This window comes from Cricetulus griseus, chromosome 2, assembly GCF_003668045.3.
Source record: "Cricetulus griseus strain 17A/GY chromosome 2, alternate assembly CriGri-PICRH-1.0, whole genome shotgun sequence".
Taxonomy (NCBI): Eukaryota; Metazoa; Chordata; class Mammalia; order Rodentia; family Cricetidae; genus Cricetulus; species Cricetulus griseus.
The window spans coordinates 425,434,012-425,452,863 of NC_048595.1; the positions used below are offsets into that span (position 1 = coordinate 425,434,012).

Here is an 18,852-nt window from a genome sequence, read left to right on the forward strand (position 1 = left end):
GTGGGTGGAAGAACTGTGATGGCACAGTCAACACACAGCTGACTAGAGATAGAGGAATATTTTTCCTACACATAAACCTGAATATTTTCCAGTTTTGAAGAAAACTAGATCCAGACTACATTGAACATTACCTAATCTGTTTTAAAATCCTATCTGCAGAAGACCAACTATGTCTGAAATGCACTAAATGCTTCCACAGCCTCCTTTTCATGTAATTATCTATTTATTTGACTCATGATTAGTAGACTTCTTATCTAATAGGCAATATAAATGCAAAAGTGAGCAAAGCCAGCCTATTTTCTCTTTTTAATTTTCTAATATTTATTTATTTGATTTATATATTATAAATATGAGTCATTTATAATATATAAATATATAGTATTTATACATAATATAAATATATAGTATGTTAAATAAATAATAATGTTCATTTATTATATTATTTATTTATTATTATATGAACAAATAAACAAAATCAGGACCTTTGTGCAAGCTAGGCAAGCATTCTACCACTGAGGTATGGTCAAAGCTGTATACTGACTTTTTGGGGGTCTTTTGCTCTAATAAGAGAGATGGGTGCTTGCTTCGGCAGCACATATACTAAAATTGGAATGATACAGAGAAGATTAGCATGGCCCTTGTGCAAGGATGACACACAAATTCATGAAGCATTCCATATTTTTTTAAGCTGGGCATTGGTGGCAGACACCTTTAATCCCAGCACTTGGGAAGCAGAGGCAGGAGGCTCTCTGTGAGTTCCAGGCCAGCCTGTTCTACAGAGTGAGTTCCAGGACAACCTCCAAAGCAATACAGAGAAACCCTGTCTTGAAAAAAAAAGAAAAAGAAAAAGAAAAAAAGGAAAAAAAGAGAGATGGATATGTAAGATAATCCCTTCAGTCATGTATGCTGCACCACCAACTTTTACCCTAAAGCTCTGTGTAACACAATGAGCATTTATCTTTACCTTTGGTCTGCAAGCCAGCTGAGACAGTTCAACTCCGTACATCCCTTGTTTCTCCAGGGGCAGAGGTATGAAGAAACAAGATCCATCACATGCACACACTCCATGCTTCTGCTCATATCAAACCTCTAACATCCTATCAGGTAAGTCAAGCCACGTGGCTCAGTTCAACACCAATGGGATAAGCACACCCTGTCTGCAGTGAAATGGTGAGAGGAATTGACCCACTGAAGACTAGTCTAAACTATCACAAATATAGTGGAACTAAAATGTGGTTGTGTAATGTCAGGAAGGTGGATGGGCCTGGCCAGAATCCTACTGGACATATGCTAACTGTCTTCCATCACTGGGATAAAACACCTGAGAAAGCCAACTTAAAGGAAGAAAGATAATATTTAGGCTCACAGCTTCAGAGCTTTCAGTTCATTGCCATTTGGCTGTGTTGTTTCTGGGTCTGTGGAAAGACAGAACAAGGTGGAAGGGAAGCTGAGGCAAGCTAACCTGCTCATCTCCTGCCAGCCAGAAGGAAAAAAGAGAGGAAGGACCAGAGACATTGTGTAGCCCTTCAGGACACACCCCCTCTTGAGCACCTATTTCCTCCAGCCTGGCTTTCACATTCTGTCACCTCCCAAAAGCACCTCTGACTGGAGGCCAAACCACCAACAAGGGGGGATCAGAAAGATTTCCCTATAAAACAAGCGAGATGAACTGAAAGCTGGACAGGAAACATCTACAAAATACTTCCGCATCTAAGACTTGGTGAACATTGAGGAAGAAGGGGAGGAAAGATTGTGAGAGTCAGAGGATCAGGAGTTTGCCGTGAGATTGTGTCTCCTCATAATGTCAGAAGCTACACCCATACAGTCTCACCAACATGACAGCCCAAACATGAGCTGAACAAGGATGACACCACAGACATGCCAAAAATGGACACGAAAAGCCTAGGGGGCCCCAACCCTCAACCCAACAAAAGACTGAAGGAAAATGAAGAAAGCTGGAGTGGGAGAGGGAATCTTCACCAGGGAAGAGCACGCCAACTGGTTGTCCGGTGCCAAAGGGCCATCCCTGAAAACAAACACACAAGTAACGTTATATGGAGCAAGCAGGTTATATTTAGGAATATGCATGTGTATACACATATGCATGCAATAACAATAAAAGAAGAGGCCATGAATTCAGAGAGTGGGAGGGGGTAGAGGGAGGAAAGGGAAGGGAGAAACATTGTGATTGTATTATAATCTCAAAAATAAAAGTAAGATGGGTATCACATTAAAACATGAAAATCAGCAGGTAAAGGAAGTGTGAGGAACCATGAGGCAGGAAAGCAGTGGCCCAGCATAACAATTTCAAAGCATAGGAAGGAGGCTCCTGGGAGTGTTGCTCAGAGGCAGAAGAGGAAGACTGAGTTGCATGAGCCTGGAGGAGCAAGGAAAGACCTTGCAGGGTCTTTGATCAGTTTTGGAAATTGCAATGGCAGGAATGACTAGGAGTAGGCTTAAAGAAATACAAATCTTCAGCAAACATTCATCAACATCACTGGGACAGAGTAAACGCTGGTCCACTGCCTGCTTTAAACAAAGCTTCATTGGCATATAGCCACTGTTGCTCATTTATAGACTGTCCGTGGGTGCCTTTTGCTACAATGCAGAGCCAAATAGCTGTGACACACATGCTAAATATTTCCCATCTGACTCTTTAGAGAAAAGGCTTCCCAATGCCAGCAAAGATGAGGTAGCTGTAAGAAGTCATAGAAGGAGAGGAGAGAGCCTTGCACATAGCTTCATAGACAGAAAAAGATAAAGTAGAAGGAGGAAATGAGCCAACAGAGGAGATCAAGCATGCGACCCTCTGTTAGGAGTTTCTAGCCCCATTTACAGACTCAGAAACAAAGGTTTCAAAAATGTTGTAGACTATAGTACACAACCACAAATTTCTCTCCTACTTATATATGTGTCCCTTTGTCATGGGGCATCTCTGCTGCTTCAGAGAAAAGATGGTCTTTGGCTTAAACTCTGGGCTACCCTGGTGGCTGGCCTTGGTAAAACAGATTTAGCAGAAATTGTCAGAGTTCCAAGCCTCTCTAGTCCTTACACTGCCACAAGGAGGCCTGAGCTAGCTAGCCTATTTGGAGAGTTGCAGTCAACAATGCCACAAGGACTCCAGGCCTCAACCAGCCACTGGCTGTTGCCACTCCAGTGAACCCTCAGCTAGCTCAGCCCAAGGTGCTGACTCACAAAATCATGAACTAATAATGAATTTCTCTTTGAAGTCACAAAGCTTTGGGGATGTCTGTAGAATAGCAAGAGATGGTTGAAACAAAAGGTTGTGACCAAGGTCACATGGCCATATCACTGCCATGAAGCAAAGCAAGCACTCAAATCCAGTCTTTAGGGTGATGAATCTTCATCAATCTGTCTCTTAAAATCTGAACATGGAAAGTAACCACAGCCCGTGAAGCAGTGCTGTCTGTCTTTCTGGTGATCTAGCTGATCACCAGAGTTGATTTGACTGATTTCAGAGTTGAGAAATACGTTGCTAGGAAACAGACTATATAGAATATGAAAATCTTTTCCCAGTGCTAGTAAGTTGCCCATGTGTCAGAAATGCCCCTTACACACACACACACACACACACACACACACACACACACACACACACACACGCACACACGCACACACGCACACACGCACACACGCACACACGCACACACACCACACACGTTCATGTATTTGCAGGAAGCATTGATTGGATCTAGTAAGTTATTGGAGAGAGATACATCGGGGGCCTGGGAGGAGACAGAAAGAAATGGGAGCTGAATATGATCAAGATACACTGTATAGGGGCTAGAGAGATGGCTCCACGGTTAAGAATACACATTGTTCTTGCAGAGACCTGGAGTTCAATTCCTAGTGCCACTCAAGAAGCTTAACACTGCCGGTAACTCCAGGGGATCCAACTCCCTCTTTAGACCTCCAAGTACACTGCATCCACATGCAAATACCCACATACATACACATAAATAAAAAACAAAAGTATTTTTAAAAAGATATATAAGTATGAAATTGTCTAAGAATAAATAAAAATATTTTAAAAGATTATTTCAGCTTTCCACGTGTCTAACAATTTTGATACATGTGTGTTTGTTGGCTAGCTAACTAGCTGGCTTGCTTGATTTCTCTCTTCTCCATCTAATTATACAATATTTTTATACAACCCTCCACCACCACAGATTTATTGTTTTGGTATATTATACTGTCCTGGTTGGTTTGTTTTAAATAGCATTCCCAGGTTTTAACTCCTGTGTGTATAAATTTGTCGATGAATGGTTTCTTGAAAGGCAAGGAAGAGAATAACTGCACTTTAAATAAAATTAATATGGCCAAGAACAACTCTTGCCTGGACATAGTTTAAGAAAGGTGTTTCATTGGATAGCAGCAGTCAGTAGGTAATAGAGCATTGGATAATTGAAATGGCTGAAATCTTCCTTTACAGCTAAGTCTATTTAATCTTAGGTAAGAGAAAAAATTTTAATTTATTTCATGTGCATTGGTACGAGGGTGTCAGATCCCTTGAAGCTGGAGTTACAGACCATTGTGAGCTGCCATGTGGGTCCTGGGAATTGAACCCAGGTCCTCTGGAAAAGCAACCAGTGCTCTTAACTGCTGAGCCATCTTTCCAGTCCCAAGAAAGAGAAGTTTCTTTTTAGAAAAAAAAAGTAAAAAAGAATCAAGGAAGAAAAATGATGAAGAGATAATTTAGCATATTAGAATCTAGAGAGATTCAATACAAATGAAGAAAGGCCATCTAGCCTTCACTCTATCTCCCTAATTCTACTGTTTCCATACATTTTCAGTGAAGAGCCTAAGTCCCTGGAACATTCTTACTTTTTTCCCCTTCTTTTCTATTGTCTAAGAAAACCCTCTTGCAGGAAGCAGTTTTAGTGGTTTGTACAGCAATGAGCTTAAATGAGCATGTGTCTACTTGCTGAAATTATAACTGAGATCCCATTCATAGGTACCATTGTTGGATTAGCTGGACCACAGCCTATAAGTCATTTCTATATATATTATATATATATATATATATATATATATATATATATATAGAGAGAGAGAGAGAGAGAGAGAGAGAGATCCTATAAGTTCTGTCACTCTAAAAACCCTGATGAATATAGGCACACATTCACTAAATTTAGGAATAAAAGTCTCAAAGGAAAAAGGGGGGAGAGAAAGTGGGGTGAAGGTAGCCAGTTTCTATCCTGGCAATGTGTTCAGGTAGACTAGCTTAAATGACTGTCACTTAAACAGGGAAACCAAAGTAAGGTAATATGCTTAATGACAAACAAGAGCAATGATTTGGAGTAGACCCAAAGAGTCCCAGGCATCACACATAGGCATAAACTAAACACAGTGGGAAAGAGTTGGCATAAAAGGAGTGTTAGAAATGCCAGACTGAGGTTATGATCGTTACGAACAGAGAGATTGATTCAAAGAGAGACTAAATCATTAGGATGACTAAAACAAAAGACTGACCACATCAAAATGGTTGGCAAAGACATAGCCACGGTTATTCTCATACACTGCTAATGAGAATGGCAAATGCATAACCTCTTAGGGAAACCATTTTTCAGCTCCTTTAAGGCAAACCATCCATCTACTCTATGACCCAGCAATTCCTCTTCTAGGTATTTATCCAAGAGAAACAAAAACATGTGTTCTCAAAAAGACTCATATGGGAATGTTTATAACAGTCCTATTTGTAATAATCATAAATTGGAAGTAGCCCAAATGTCCATCAACAGGAGAATGGATAAACAAATTGTGGTGTATTCATACCATAACAAAAATAGTTCTCAATAATAATAAGAATGAACTACTAATGCATAAAACAACATTGATAAATGGTAAAAAAAAAATTTTATATTGGGCCAAATTTTCGCAATCTGCAGTGCACAGGCCCAATCTAGCTCAGCATCTACTTTAAATAAGGCACTATTGGAATCTGGTCACACCCATTCATTTCCATACTTTCTGTGCTTGCCTTAGTGCTACAGCAGCAGAGCTCAGAGCGAGACACCAGAGCTACAAAGCCAAAAACATTACTATTGGGCTCTTTACACAAAACATCCCACAATCTCTATATTAAAAGAACAAAGCCAAGCACAAAACTAAAAATGTATACTATATGATTTCAATTGGGTGAAATACAAGAGCAGACCCAGACTAACCCACACCAATAAGTCAGTGTATTAGTCCAAATTCTCCAGAAAACAGAACTAGTGGGATATGCATTTATTCAGAGAACTGGATTATGTCGTATGGAGACCCAGAAGTTCCAGAACATGTCACCTACAAATGGGAGAACTGAGGAAGCCATTGGTATAACTCCCACTTTGAGGTCAAACAGGGAACTTCTGGCATAAGTCATAGAATGCAATGCAAAACAAACCAATAAATAAATAAATAAATAAATAAATAGAAATCCTAAGTGTTGATGTCCCAGCTCCCCAGCAAGGGAAGAGGGGAATGGGAATTACTCCTTCCTCTGACATTTTCTTCTGTTTGATCCTTCCACTAATTTGCAAATACTGATCCATCTTTGTTCAGACTAACAATTCGAGCACTGGTCCCATCTGCAAACACACTCATAGACATACTCATAAATGAAGTTTTACCAAGTATCTTGGATCACTCATCACAGTCAAGTTGATACATAAAATTGTTCACCACACAAGAAGAGAGCATTCACAGCAAACACACACACATGATCATGTGCACTCACCTGTGCTTAACATTTTAGAGCAATGGAAATGCTTATGTCTTGCTTGGTGTGGTGGTTATGTTTGTGGACAACCATAAAACTCATCAAACTCAACACCAAAGACAAGGAATTTTTATGAATAAAGAGACATATATTTGTGTCTGAAATAAGCTACCTAGCCTTATCTAAAGGGGGATTCTAGAAGAATAATTTGATTCTAAGAAAACAAATTTGAAATCAATGAGAAAATATTTATTTACTAAAATAACCTCCTTGCTCCACCCACCAAAAAAGAAAATTGAGTAAGACATCATGAAATTTGCAGGGAGATGGAACTGGAAAAAAATCATTCTGAATTCAGTAATCTAGACCCAGAAAAATAAATATGGTATGTATTTTCTTATATGTGGATACTAGCCATTAAGTAAGTGATAACCAAGCTACAATCTATAGATCTAGAGAGATTAGGTAAAGAGCAAGAGTCTAGGGTACCAAGCTACAATCTGTAGACCTAGGGAGGTTAAATAAAGAAGGGTCTAGGGGAGACACATGGACCTCCCTAGGAAGGAAAAATAGAATATATTTTATAGGTGGGCTGGGGGTAGGTGAGGACCAGGAACAATGGGAGGATCAGGTGGGAATGGTGGGAGAGATAAGTTAGAGGCAGAGAATGTGAGGGGCATGTGAGGGTCATCTCTTGTCATCAAATGAGACTTGCTGTAGCAGGACTTGGTTACATTCAAATGAGTTGATGGCCAACAGGGTTGGCCCATGGAACTCCACAAACAACCCAGGCTGTTGTGAAAATAAAGGGTTGCTCTCTATAAACTGACCATGAAACCCCATTGCCCAGGACAAAACCCACCCAATTCCTTGAACATGAAGAAGTCAAACTGGTACCGACCTGGCACCTTCAGCCCCATGTTCTAGACCCTTTGGTGAGAGAAGGTATATTGCAGGCTACCAAAAGAAAAACATGGATACTATCACAGCCATAAAGCCTTTGACCTACAATCTGTCCTGCCTGGAAAATATGCTAGAGCAATAGTGGCACAGAACTTGTGGGAGTAGCCAACCAATGTCTGATTTGACTTATGGCCCACTCCATAATAAAGAACTCATACCTGACACTGCTTGGGTAACCAAGAACCAGAGACTAGATAGCCTAGAGACCTAGGATAAAACCAAACACTGGCCTTTAAAAAAAGGATCCATAAGACGATGGGTCTCTTAACAGTTATGCCTATTCTTTGGGCTCTTTTCCTTTTGTTGGGTTACCGTATCCAACTTTGATGATTGTTTTTGCTTCATCTTTTATGTTTTATTTTGTCATATCTGTTGCTATCTCTCAGAAGCCTGTTCTTTTCTAATGAGATACAGGAAGGGAGTGGATCTGGATGGACTATGGAAGAACTGGGAAAAATAGAAGAAGGGGAAATTATAATAAGGATATATTGTATGGGGAAAGAATCTATTTCAATAAAAGGCGGGAAAGAAAACCATCTAATAGGAAATTGGGAGACCTAAGTGTCCCTGTTTGCAAAGGCAGAGCTTTCACACCTTCTACACTTGTGGAAGCACTGATCTTCTAGAAGCCACCTGCATTCATCCTCTAGCTGGAGGTGTTGAGTCAGACTATCACAGAGGTCATGCCCAGCTCTACTCTTCCATGTTTGCTCACCACACCGTAGGTCAGATACTCCTCGCCTATCACATCATTTCCAACTTTACCTGATATGTTCAGCTAATGGTGCCAACTTTCTCCTGCCCTCTTACCAATCTATTTCTAAGTGTTAGTAATAGGCAGGGAAAATGGCTTCAAAAGAACTATTTCAGGCAACATAAACTTTGATCACCTGAAATCAATGAAGTCCCATAGTGTCTTATCACACCTCAATAGAAGAAAACATATCCTTTCTGTTTCTCCTGACTCAAACAAAATCCTAGAGAGGAGATAGAGTCCCAATCCAGTTTCTACACTGTTTGTGCAAATATGAGGCAGTTGTATGGAGCAGTTTGGGGCAACAGTGTTGCCAAGAGGATCTGCATTAGCAATGTGCCAGTGTTTTACCATGGCATCACACCTGGAAGAATTGGCATCACTATATAGAACTTCCTTTGGGACCAATGAGATGGCTCAACAGATATTGCCACCAAGCTTGATGAACTAAGTTCAATTTCCAAGACCCACATGATGGAAGGAGAAAAGTTACCCTTGCAAAGTGTCCTCTGACCTCCACATGCATGCAAAAACAAACCTCTCTCTCTCTCTCTCTCTCTCTCTCTCTCTCTCTCAATAAACAAACAAGCATGTAAAAAAATCTTCTGGTTCATCAATTTTACAGGTTGACTTAAATCATACTGTATTTTGTTTTGTTTGGGAATTTTTAATAAGCTGTAATATAAGCCTCTGATACTGCTTTTATAGAATTCAGAATCAGTTTGGTATAACTGAACCTAATTTTACCTCAGATAATTTCTAACTATGGTCAAGATGCCCATATCTTATTCCTCTACCATGGAGAGGCCCAAGGCTACCTCACCCACTCTTTCCACTTACTCATCCAGCAAACATGACTACAGTCTCAACAAGCCACGCAATGGATTAGATATCTCCTCCCTCATCAGGGGAGTCATACTCAGGTGGAATAACTTGTTGATAGCATCATGTAGTATGGTGGCAAAAGTATCTAGCCTTTGTCATTCCTGCTAGGCCATCCACAGAAAGCAATCTACCGCCAGGTCCTCGTTTGTGTATCTGATCTCTCTGCAAATCTCAGTGGCATTTTTGTATGTCTAAGTTTACACACACACACACACACACACACACACACACACACACACACACACACACACACACGGGGGGGGGGGGAATGGAGGAAGATATGGAGAAAGAGGAAAGGAGAGAGAGAAGAGGAGAAATAGGTGTTTTCAGGCATACTAAGTGTCTAGACCATGATTTATAATTTGCCAGATCTATGGAAACTAGAAAAATAATGTAAATGAGCAAAGCAAATCTGGTATATGACAGCAAATAACTGAACTTGGCCTCAGTAGTGAAGATAAAATGGGATGGTGTGGAGTATACAGATATGCAGAACAAATGCTCGCCGTCTACTCAGTTCAAGCCAGCTATTGCCTGGAGGAATAAAAGTCTCATCTTATCATATCTGTTGAGTTCTCAACAAAACCTAGACATAATCAAATGAAATCTTCATTTGAAAAGGTAGCAACTAATTCCCATTTTAAGCTTTATACAAGATACAAACATGAATGCCAAGGGGAAAAAAAAAAAAAACGAGAGGCACTGACAAAAATGTAGTTCATTGGGTCAGTTTTCCACCCTTGGTCTAAGTACGATGAGAGACTAAAATGACCATCCAAGAAATAGGAAGAAGCATGGGGGTAGCCAAATGTCCTGAGTATAGAAGATCCTGTGCAACAGAGAATCAGGATGCAGAGATGGAACTGAGTGAAGGTGTGAGCCCAACACACGTTCATGATAGCAGTTCACCTGCAAAGATGGGTTCTTGGAGAGGGGTGGATATATTACTAAGAAAAGCAATGCCAGGTGCCATATATTGGGAGCCTCAGCAAGGGTTTCTGTAGCTAAACAAGTCATAAGGAAATGGATTTTCTAACAAAACCACTTGCCTTTAAATAGACCTGTAGGCTTAGCCAAAAAACCACTATGGAACAGACCACCATGGCTGAGTGACCAGAACCTTTCCCACTTTCCAAGTATTTCTCAGAACCTAAAATGCAAAGAAGGAGTTTCCACACCTGCCATTCAACATCCCAATTAGGACTTCGTAAAAACCCACAAGAGAATCAAGATGGATTCAATTTTATGTAGAAAATTAAGGAATTCTCTGCCCCAAATCATCTTTAAAGAATTCACACAATTGGGTCAGAGAGATTGCTCGGTGGTTAAGAGCATTGGTTGCTCTTCCAGAAACCTGGGTTCAATTCCCAGCACCCACATGAGAGTTCAAAAATGTCTGTAATTTCAGTTCTGGGGGATCTGACATCTTCATGGAGGCAAAATACCAATGCATATATTTTTTAAAGTTAAGAATGTATACAATTACATGTCAACGATTTACGAAAATATAATGGGTTAAAGCAGTAGTTCTCAAACTGTGGGTTATGACCTCTTCAGCAAATCTTCCTCTCCAAAAATATTTACATTGCAATACATAACAGTAGCAAAATTATAGTTATGAAGTAGCAACAAAAATAATTTTATGGTTGAGGAGTCTCCACATCATGAAGAACTGTATTAGAGGGTCACAGCATTATGAGGGCTGGGAGCCACTGTGTTAAAGAAATGATTATTTATTCTGGAAGGATAAAAGAAGGTTCATTATTTCAACTTGGGTGTTGGTTGTCCTTTCTGAGATGCTCCAAATGGCAAGTGACTCTCAGAAGAATAAGAAAATAGTGCATAGTTGGGAAGGTTTCACCTGGAACATTCTCTTGTAAATTTTATTGGATGCTATATTAATTTCTTGTTGCTACTCTAATAAATTTCAACAAGCTTAATGCTTGAAAACCACACAAATTTATACTTTATTGTCTTCTGGTTCTGATGGCTAATGTCTGAAATGTGTCTCATGGGGCTAGAATCAAGAGGTCTTGGGGCTGGGCTGCTTTCTGGAAACTCTACAGAATTTCCTCGAAGGCTTATATACCTTTCTTCACAGTCTTCCCTCCTCCTTTCTAAGTCATCAATTGTACCTCTCTGGTCTCTTCTACTGTGGTCACATTTTCTCTGACTTACAAGAACAAGGACTTCTACTTACAAGAACACTTGTAGTTGCTTCAGACCCCCCAGACCCAGGACCCCTGTTGGGCAGCTCACAACTGCCTGTAATTCCGGCTCCAGGAGATCAGATGTCCTGTCTGTCCTCTGCAGGCATCATTACACACATGTGCGAATACATGCACAGATACACATAAATAAAAATAAAATAAATCTGTTTTGAAAATGGCATGTACATCTCTGGGCCCATTATTCTATCACAGGCACCCTGTCCACCAAGCTAATATACACTTTCACTGCCATGCTAATTGAAAATCTGCTTGATTTCTAATGTATAAGCTCACTCTACTGAAGCTCCGGGGTACCAGATTATAACAGAAGAAATGAAACAAAGGCCTTTGTTTAGAGCAGAGACACAGAGCAAACGCTATCTAAGTCACTAAGAGGAAACCCTTTTTTTGCAGCTCATGCCTGAACTGTAATCAAAATAAGTCAAAGGCACAAAGTGACTCCTTGTGACAAGTAGCTGGCTCTGGTCAGGGGAGCTGAAGAGATTCACAGGTAAATCTATTGCTACAGATGTAAGATAACCTCTGCTTAAACATCCTTAGCCAGCCAAACAAAAGCTTTAGATTATCCGCAAAGTAACAGCATTCAGAATAAGGCAGCACAATTATGTTCCATAAGAATCCTAGCATTGTGGCACTTTTCTATACACTTAGAGGTTTTACAATCCTTCCATCTGAAACTAGTGAGCTAAGAAAACATACAAATACTCCTGTAATACCCATGCCTGTGCATCTTCACTTCTACTGGAAATAGGTAGAACAGGAATGCTACCAGCAGCTACCCTCTACTTGTTTGTCACTCTAAGCCGTTGTTATCTTCAGAGGAGTGGACTGACAGACACAACTTAGATTTGGCCACCAAATCCACAAGTAAAGTAATCTCAACACAGGAAAAGTCTGCATCTGTGACCTAGGACACATGATCTTGGTCCTTGGATCTGACATCCTCCTTTTAGACCTAGAATACTTTCTTTCCTTTTTGAAGTTCCATGTGTACCAAGGCTCTGTACAGAAGGTAAAAGTGACATTTAACAATACTTAGCATGTCATCAGAGAGGCTTCATTCAGCAAATGATAGGAGAAGATGCAGAGACCCACAGCCAAACATTAGGTAGAGCTCAGGTGACCCCTTGGAAGAAAAAGAGAAAGGACTTTAGAAGTCAGAGGGGTTGAGGACACTATGAGAACATGGTCAACAGAATGAACTCAGCAGGGCTCATAACCACTGAGCCTACATGGGTCTGTGCTAGTCCTCAGCGTATATATTTTGGTTGTGTAGCTTTGTGTTCTTGTGAGACTCCTAACAGTGGGAGTGGAGGTGTCTCTGACTCTTGCCTGCTCTTAGGCCTCTTTTCCTCTAACTAGGTTGCCTGATCCAGTCATAATATGAGGGTTTGTGCCTAGTCTTTTTGTTTTGTTTTGTTTGTTTTTTGTTTTTGTTTTTGTTTTTCGAGACAGGATTTCTCTGTGTAGCTTTCGAACCTATCCTGGCACTCTCTCTGGAGACCAGGCTGGCCTCGAATTCATAGAGATCCACCTGCCTCTGCCTCCTGAGTGCTGGGATTAAAGGCGTGCGCCACCAACGCCAGGCGTGCCTAGTCTTATTGTAACTTGTTATGCCATGTTTGGTTGATATCCCAGGGATGCCAGCTGTCTTCTGAGGAGAAACGGAGGAGGAGTGGATCTGGGAGGGAGGTGAGTTGGGAAGTGGGAGGAGGATGATGGTTAATGGGGGGGGGGCATGACTAGGAAGAACGGAGGGAGCTGAGGCTTGGATGTATTGTATGAGAGAAGAATAAATAAAAAAGAAAAGAGCTCTAGAATGTTCTACACTGAAAGCATTATATGTGGGGGGGGAGCTCACAATACTTAGCACACAAATCTAGCGAACGACATCAGTAGATCATACTGTGAAATGCTAATTACCAACTAGGGCTTTGATTTATATGGTTTTGTAATAGTTGATCATTACACATTGTTCAAAATATAGATAATTTTGAACATAAGCCTAAGAAAGCAGAATAAATGAATGCAAATACCACCACCTAGATAAATATCTTTCAGAACTTGGGATCTTTAGAGAAAAAGAATAGAATAAGGTTTAGGTAGCAGAAGTTGATGGTTGTTCTAACTCAGTCATCTCACTTTGAGATGCCAGTTCTAAGCCGGGCTTGACAGTGCACGCCTTTAACCCAGCACTCAGGAGGCAGAGGCAAGTGGATCTCTGTGAGTTCGAGGTCAGCCTGGTCTACAAATTGAGTTCCAGGACAGCTAGGGCTGTTACACAGAGAAACTTTGTCTCAAAAGAAAAAAAGGCTGGGGCTGGAGAGATGGCTCAGCAATTAAGAGCACTGCTGTTCTTCCAGCGGTCCTAAATTCAATTCCCAGCATCCACAAGTTGGCTCACAATCATCTGTAATGAGTTCTGGTGCTCTCTTCTGGCCTTCAGGCAGAACACAGTATAAATGATAAATAAATAAATAAATAAATAAATAAATAAATAAATGCCAATTTGAAAGCCAATGTCAAGTCACAATTACTGAATGGAAAATCCAAGGGACAAGCACTGTTATTCTCTGAAATTGTTTTGGGGTTCCTTTATTTGTTTTCTCTTTTCTTAGCATGGGTAGCTGAGTGCTTTCTAATCCTAAGCTCATTACCGAAAAGGTGTGTCCCAGAGCTATCACTACTGGAGTGTAGACTCTCAAGTGATGGACCACGAGCAAGAGTTGACAAGAGCAATAGCCAAGTCATACAGAAACTGGCTCTGCAGAACTTCTGCATCTGGTGTACCTAGTAGATACTTTTCCCAGCATGAAAGATTAGTGACTGGAACCAGCTGGCTTAGATTCCCTGCGGCTTCCAATGTCACTGGTCAGAGAAGAGTTATGGATTTATTGCAGGCTGGGGGTGAAATGAAATCATTATTTGGTCATCATTTCAAATCAACATACAGCCCTCTTCTTCTTCCCCACTCATGGATGTCCCCTGACACAGTTTCCTCCCTTTTCAAGAAGCCATTATCTGCACTATAAATAATTGACCAATAATAAATTCTCCGGCACTAAAGGGTATTTGCCATTTAATGATAGCATTTGCTTGATGATTCTGTTCAGTTGGAGGAATGCCTTTATTTGTAAACAGCTGCTTAGCAACAGCTTTGTGTACTCTCATATCTCACTCGGAGCACCTAACACTTGGTTCTGGGAGCCCTTTAATTCCTTGGGGCTTATACAGCATTCCCAGCACATGGACAAAACCAGAAGAAAAACATGCAAGGAAGTTGAATCATTGCAGTTTGTTAATCAAGAGAGGAATTTAATAAAACAAAATGCTCCCTACATGGAACCAGGGTGACATTAAAAATATAAAAATATGAAATTAGGTTCTGGGGTCATGAGGAACAATTTGTTTGTCCACAACAGAGCCTTCACCTGGAGCAAATCAGGGCAGGCAGTGGGGCCTGGGGATGTGGGAAAGGATCAGAACTTTTATCTGTTTGTCAATAAAAACATCTGGCATCTTGGAGCCAAAAAGCAGTCCTAAAGTTGTGTCAATTGTAAGAAAGACTCACAATTGTAATTCTTCTCCTTGGGAATTGGTTTTCACTCACATCATAGTGTGTGTGTGTGTGTGTGTGTGTGTGTGTGTATGTGTGTGTGTGTATAAGCGTGTGTGTATGAGTGTGTGTGTATGAGTGTATTATGAGTGTGTGTGAGTGTGTGAGTATGAGTGTGTATGTGTGAGTATATGTATGCATGTATGTATGCATGTGTGGATGTGTGTATATGTGTGTGTTTGTGTTTTGTGAGTGTGTGTGTGTGTGTGTGTGTGTGTGTGTGTTGTGTAGGAAAGAAAGTACAAATCCCCAGTGAGTTTGTGATGTTTTACGGCAGATTCAGACCAAAAATGGGAAAGCTCTGACTTCTCTCCTTTAAAATCTCTCTCTGTTCTTCCTTCCCTCCCTCCCTCCCTCTCTGTCTTCCCTCACCAAGCATTTTGACTCTATGGCCCAAGCTGGCCTGCAACTCATGTAGTACAGTCTGTTCTCATATTCACAGCAATCCTCCTGCACCAGCTTCCCAGGGATTGCAGTACATGAAACTTCAGACCTGACAGTTTCCTGTCTTGGCTATCTGTATGCCAAGGCTCTCCACAGAAAGGAAGACTGATCCAAAAGTCACCTTCCAGTAGAGGCCCAAGGTTCCCTTGTTAGAACTCACTGGCATGGCCTGTGGACATTAATTCAAAAGTAGTACTCCTTCCACTGTTACGTTTGGGGAATGAAAAAAAATCAATTAGGAACAAAAGAACATAGGAAAATAAAATACTACATAAAAACAAAGCAGACTATTCTTTAACCATTCTCCAGCCTCCTCCCACATCATACCAGGGTTGGGTCAGTGTGCCCAGTGAAATGCGGCAGATGTAAAACCATGTCTCATCTAATATTAGCTTTTAAATGACAAAGTAATATGTGCCTTAGTTGCCTTTTCATTCTCTGTCTCCGTCAGGACACTCAACATGAGAGAAGCTATCATATCTTGACATTTGCATGGCCGCATGGAAAAGCCATTCAGCAAAGAACAGAGGCTTCCAACCAGCAGTTATGTATAAAAGCCTTCTTGGAGATGGACCCTCCTGCCTCAGACAGACTTAAGATGACACAACCCAGACCTGGAAACAGAGCCACTCAATGAACCATCATGGATTTCAGACCCTCAGAAAAGGTGAGGTTATAAATATTGTTGCTTTAATCCATTAACTGTAGTGGGTGGCTTGTTATATAACAATGACTGGGAAATCTTGACAATAAACTCCATGATGCTAATTATATTATTGTTATATCCATTATTTTGAGTGGGAGGGAACCTCCTCAAGAGAACTCATTTCATCTCATTGGGTGGGTACAAATCATATCTTTGAGCAATTCAGTTTTCAAATCACTTTTATTCACCTCATCTATATACACACTATTATAATATTGTCAAATGACAAAAATATAAGTAAATGTATATCGATGTCTTCAAAATGCTTCAAACCAGAGCCCCAAAGTCTCTGTGGCATGTTTTGTTTTCCTTTTCAGTGTGTGTGTGTGTGTGTGTTATCATGTTTCTTGATATAAATGAACCGTCATTGATGCTTCATTTGACTTTAAGGTCCATTATCTTCTGTCCCACTTTACTTAGTGGCTTGGGATGCTGACCTTTGGGCGATAGCATCCTCTTTCTTCTCTTGGTTTAAGCCAATGTAAGAATAGACAGGGCTCAGATGGTGAGGGAAAAGATGGAGATGCTTAAGTCAATGATTGGCTACTGTGATTAGTTACCCTCTCCTCCCGTATTTCAGTAGACGCTCTCCCAGACTCTCCTGTGGCCATGGATGGACCACTTAAGGCCAGGAGGAAGAGGATTCTCTGCTGATGACAGTCCTGGGTGCTCTACAGTGCCTCAATCGGTGACAGAAACTCTGTTCACACTTTTTAAATAAATGTTTTACTTGTCTATTGTTAGAAATGTGCGTCTATTCAAACTTGCCAGGGTCCCATTCATCATTAGCAATCTGAATTTCTGCTAATACACGATCTAGATTCCCCATTAGCTGCCATCTGTGGCATTTTGGCAAGCTGTGAGTTCTCCAAATACATACCTGTCTCGTACAACTGTCTAGTGTGCTTCCTACTTGGTCGGTTTCCAAGCATTCATAAGATCTACCCCTTGTATATTCAATTGAACTCAAGCTTGTGAACTCAAGCTAAATCCATGCAAGAGGGGGAATCTCGATCACAAATCCTCATTACATAGTGTTGGAATGTTGGCTCCAAGGATTATTCAGACAATGAAGGGGATGACAATTACATAAGAGAGCACCCATGTCCACATAAAAGAAATTTCATTAGAGGAGTTGGACATTACTGCCTCTTTATAGACCAGCAGCATTGTGGGTATGAGTCAACTGGGAAGCCTAGTCATTACACCACTGTTTACATAGAAAAATACAATTTTGGATCCACACGCTGATTTAATAATAACATTTTTGGAATATAAACCATTAATTAAATCGGTTATCCTTTTTTTTTAAAGTGGCTCTAAATAAGTACCTTTCAAAGAAGAGACATTCAAACAGGAAAAGTACAGAATTGACTGTCCTAATCCAAAAGATTAAAACAGCAAACCATTAAAATCAATCTAGAAGGCTGGGAGACAGCTTAGTCACTGAAATGCTTGCCTTACAGGCAAAAGGACATGAGTGTAAGTTCCAAAACCCACACATAAAAAGCTGGGGATGGTTGCATGGGCTTATGATCTCAGAGCTGGAGAGGTGGAGACAAGTGGATCCCAGGGCTTGCTGGCCAGACAACCTAGCCTATGTGGTGAGTTCCAGATTGTTTTTTTAATGAATCACTTTTTAGATATTCAGTCACAGAAAGCATCCATTAAGTATCGTTTGTCATGCACCATTTTAAGCATTGGCTATATACCAACAACCCAGATTTTCAACTGCCTTGCCCTATTGAGTTTATAATCTACTGAAAAGAATCAAATAAGATAAATGAGAAAAACCACACAGCATGATAAATAATTATCAGTGTTGGGGTAAAAATGGAAAAAGGATATATTGTATAGAAGGTATTACAATTTTATATGATTTGGCTCAAAACAATTTTCTGGAAAGATGGCGATGTGTGCAGGTTTCAGATGAGTGATGCAACAAGCCATGAGTACATCTTCTGGAGATGGGTACCAAGTACAAGTTTTAGCAAACTCAAAGATGCTAAAGTGGGTCCAATTAGAGTATTGTGGAAGGAAACTTCCATTCATAGTAAACTAGCAAGATGATAAAATGCCTAAAAATAAACACTGAAATAATAGTATAGGGTCTCTGTGAAGAAAGCACTAGTACTTCAGAGATGAATAAAAACAAAAGCTAAGTGAATGGAAATGATTGCATCAGTTCAATAAAGGTAGCAGACCTGCTCACTTGCAGAAGGAATTGAGAAAGTAAAGGCCCAACCCAGGGAATTTTAGGACCAGCTCCTAAGTCCTAACCCAGGTAGCTCTCAGGAGAATCTGGAAGTAAGGCAGATGCTGAAGGAGATAACCACAATAGGAAGAAACACTCCACAGGAATCTGTTGCCTCTGCATATGGACCGCCTCTGTAGGTTCACTGCCACATATCTATTGGTGGAACTGAGGTTGTTCTTAATCAGGGACCAAAGGGAGAAGAAGGGAACACAGTGTGGGGAATACCCCCACTGGCATCTCTATGTCTACCTCTCCTCGCCTCCAACCATGGC

At 40.6% G+C, this 18,852-nt stretch overlaps 1 non-coding gene across 1 annotated transcript; it reads left to right on the forward strand.

Annotated features, from left to right (window-relative positions):
* Nucleotides 1-576: 576 nt before the first annotated feature.
* Nucleotides 577-683, forward strand: LOC113833647. Its single transcript, XR_003481758.1, has one exon. It is a non-coding gene; the product is annotated as a U6 spliceosomal RNA (small nuclear RNA).
* Nucleotides 684-18,852: the final 18,169 nt, after the last annotated feature.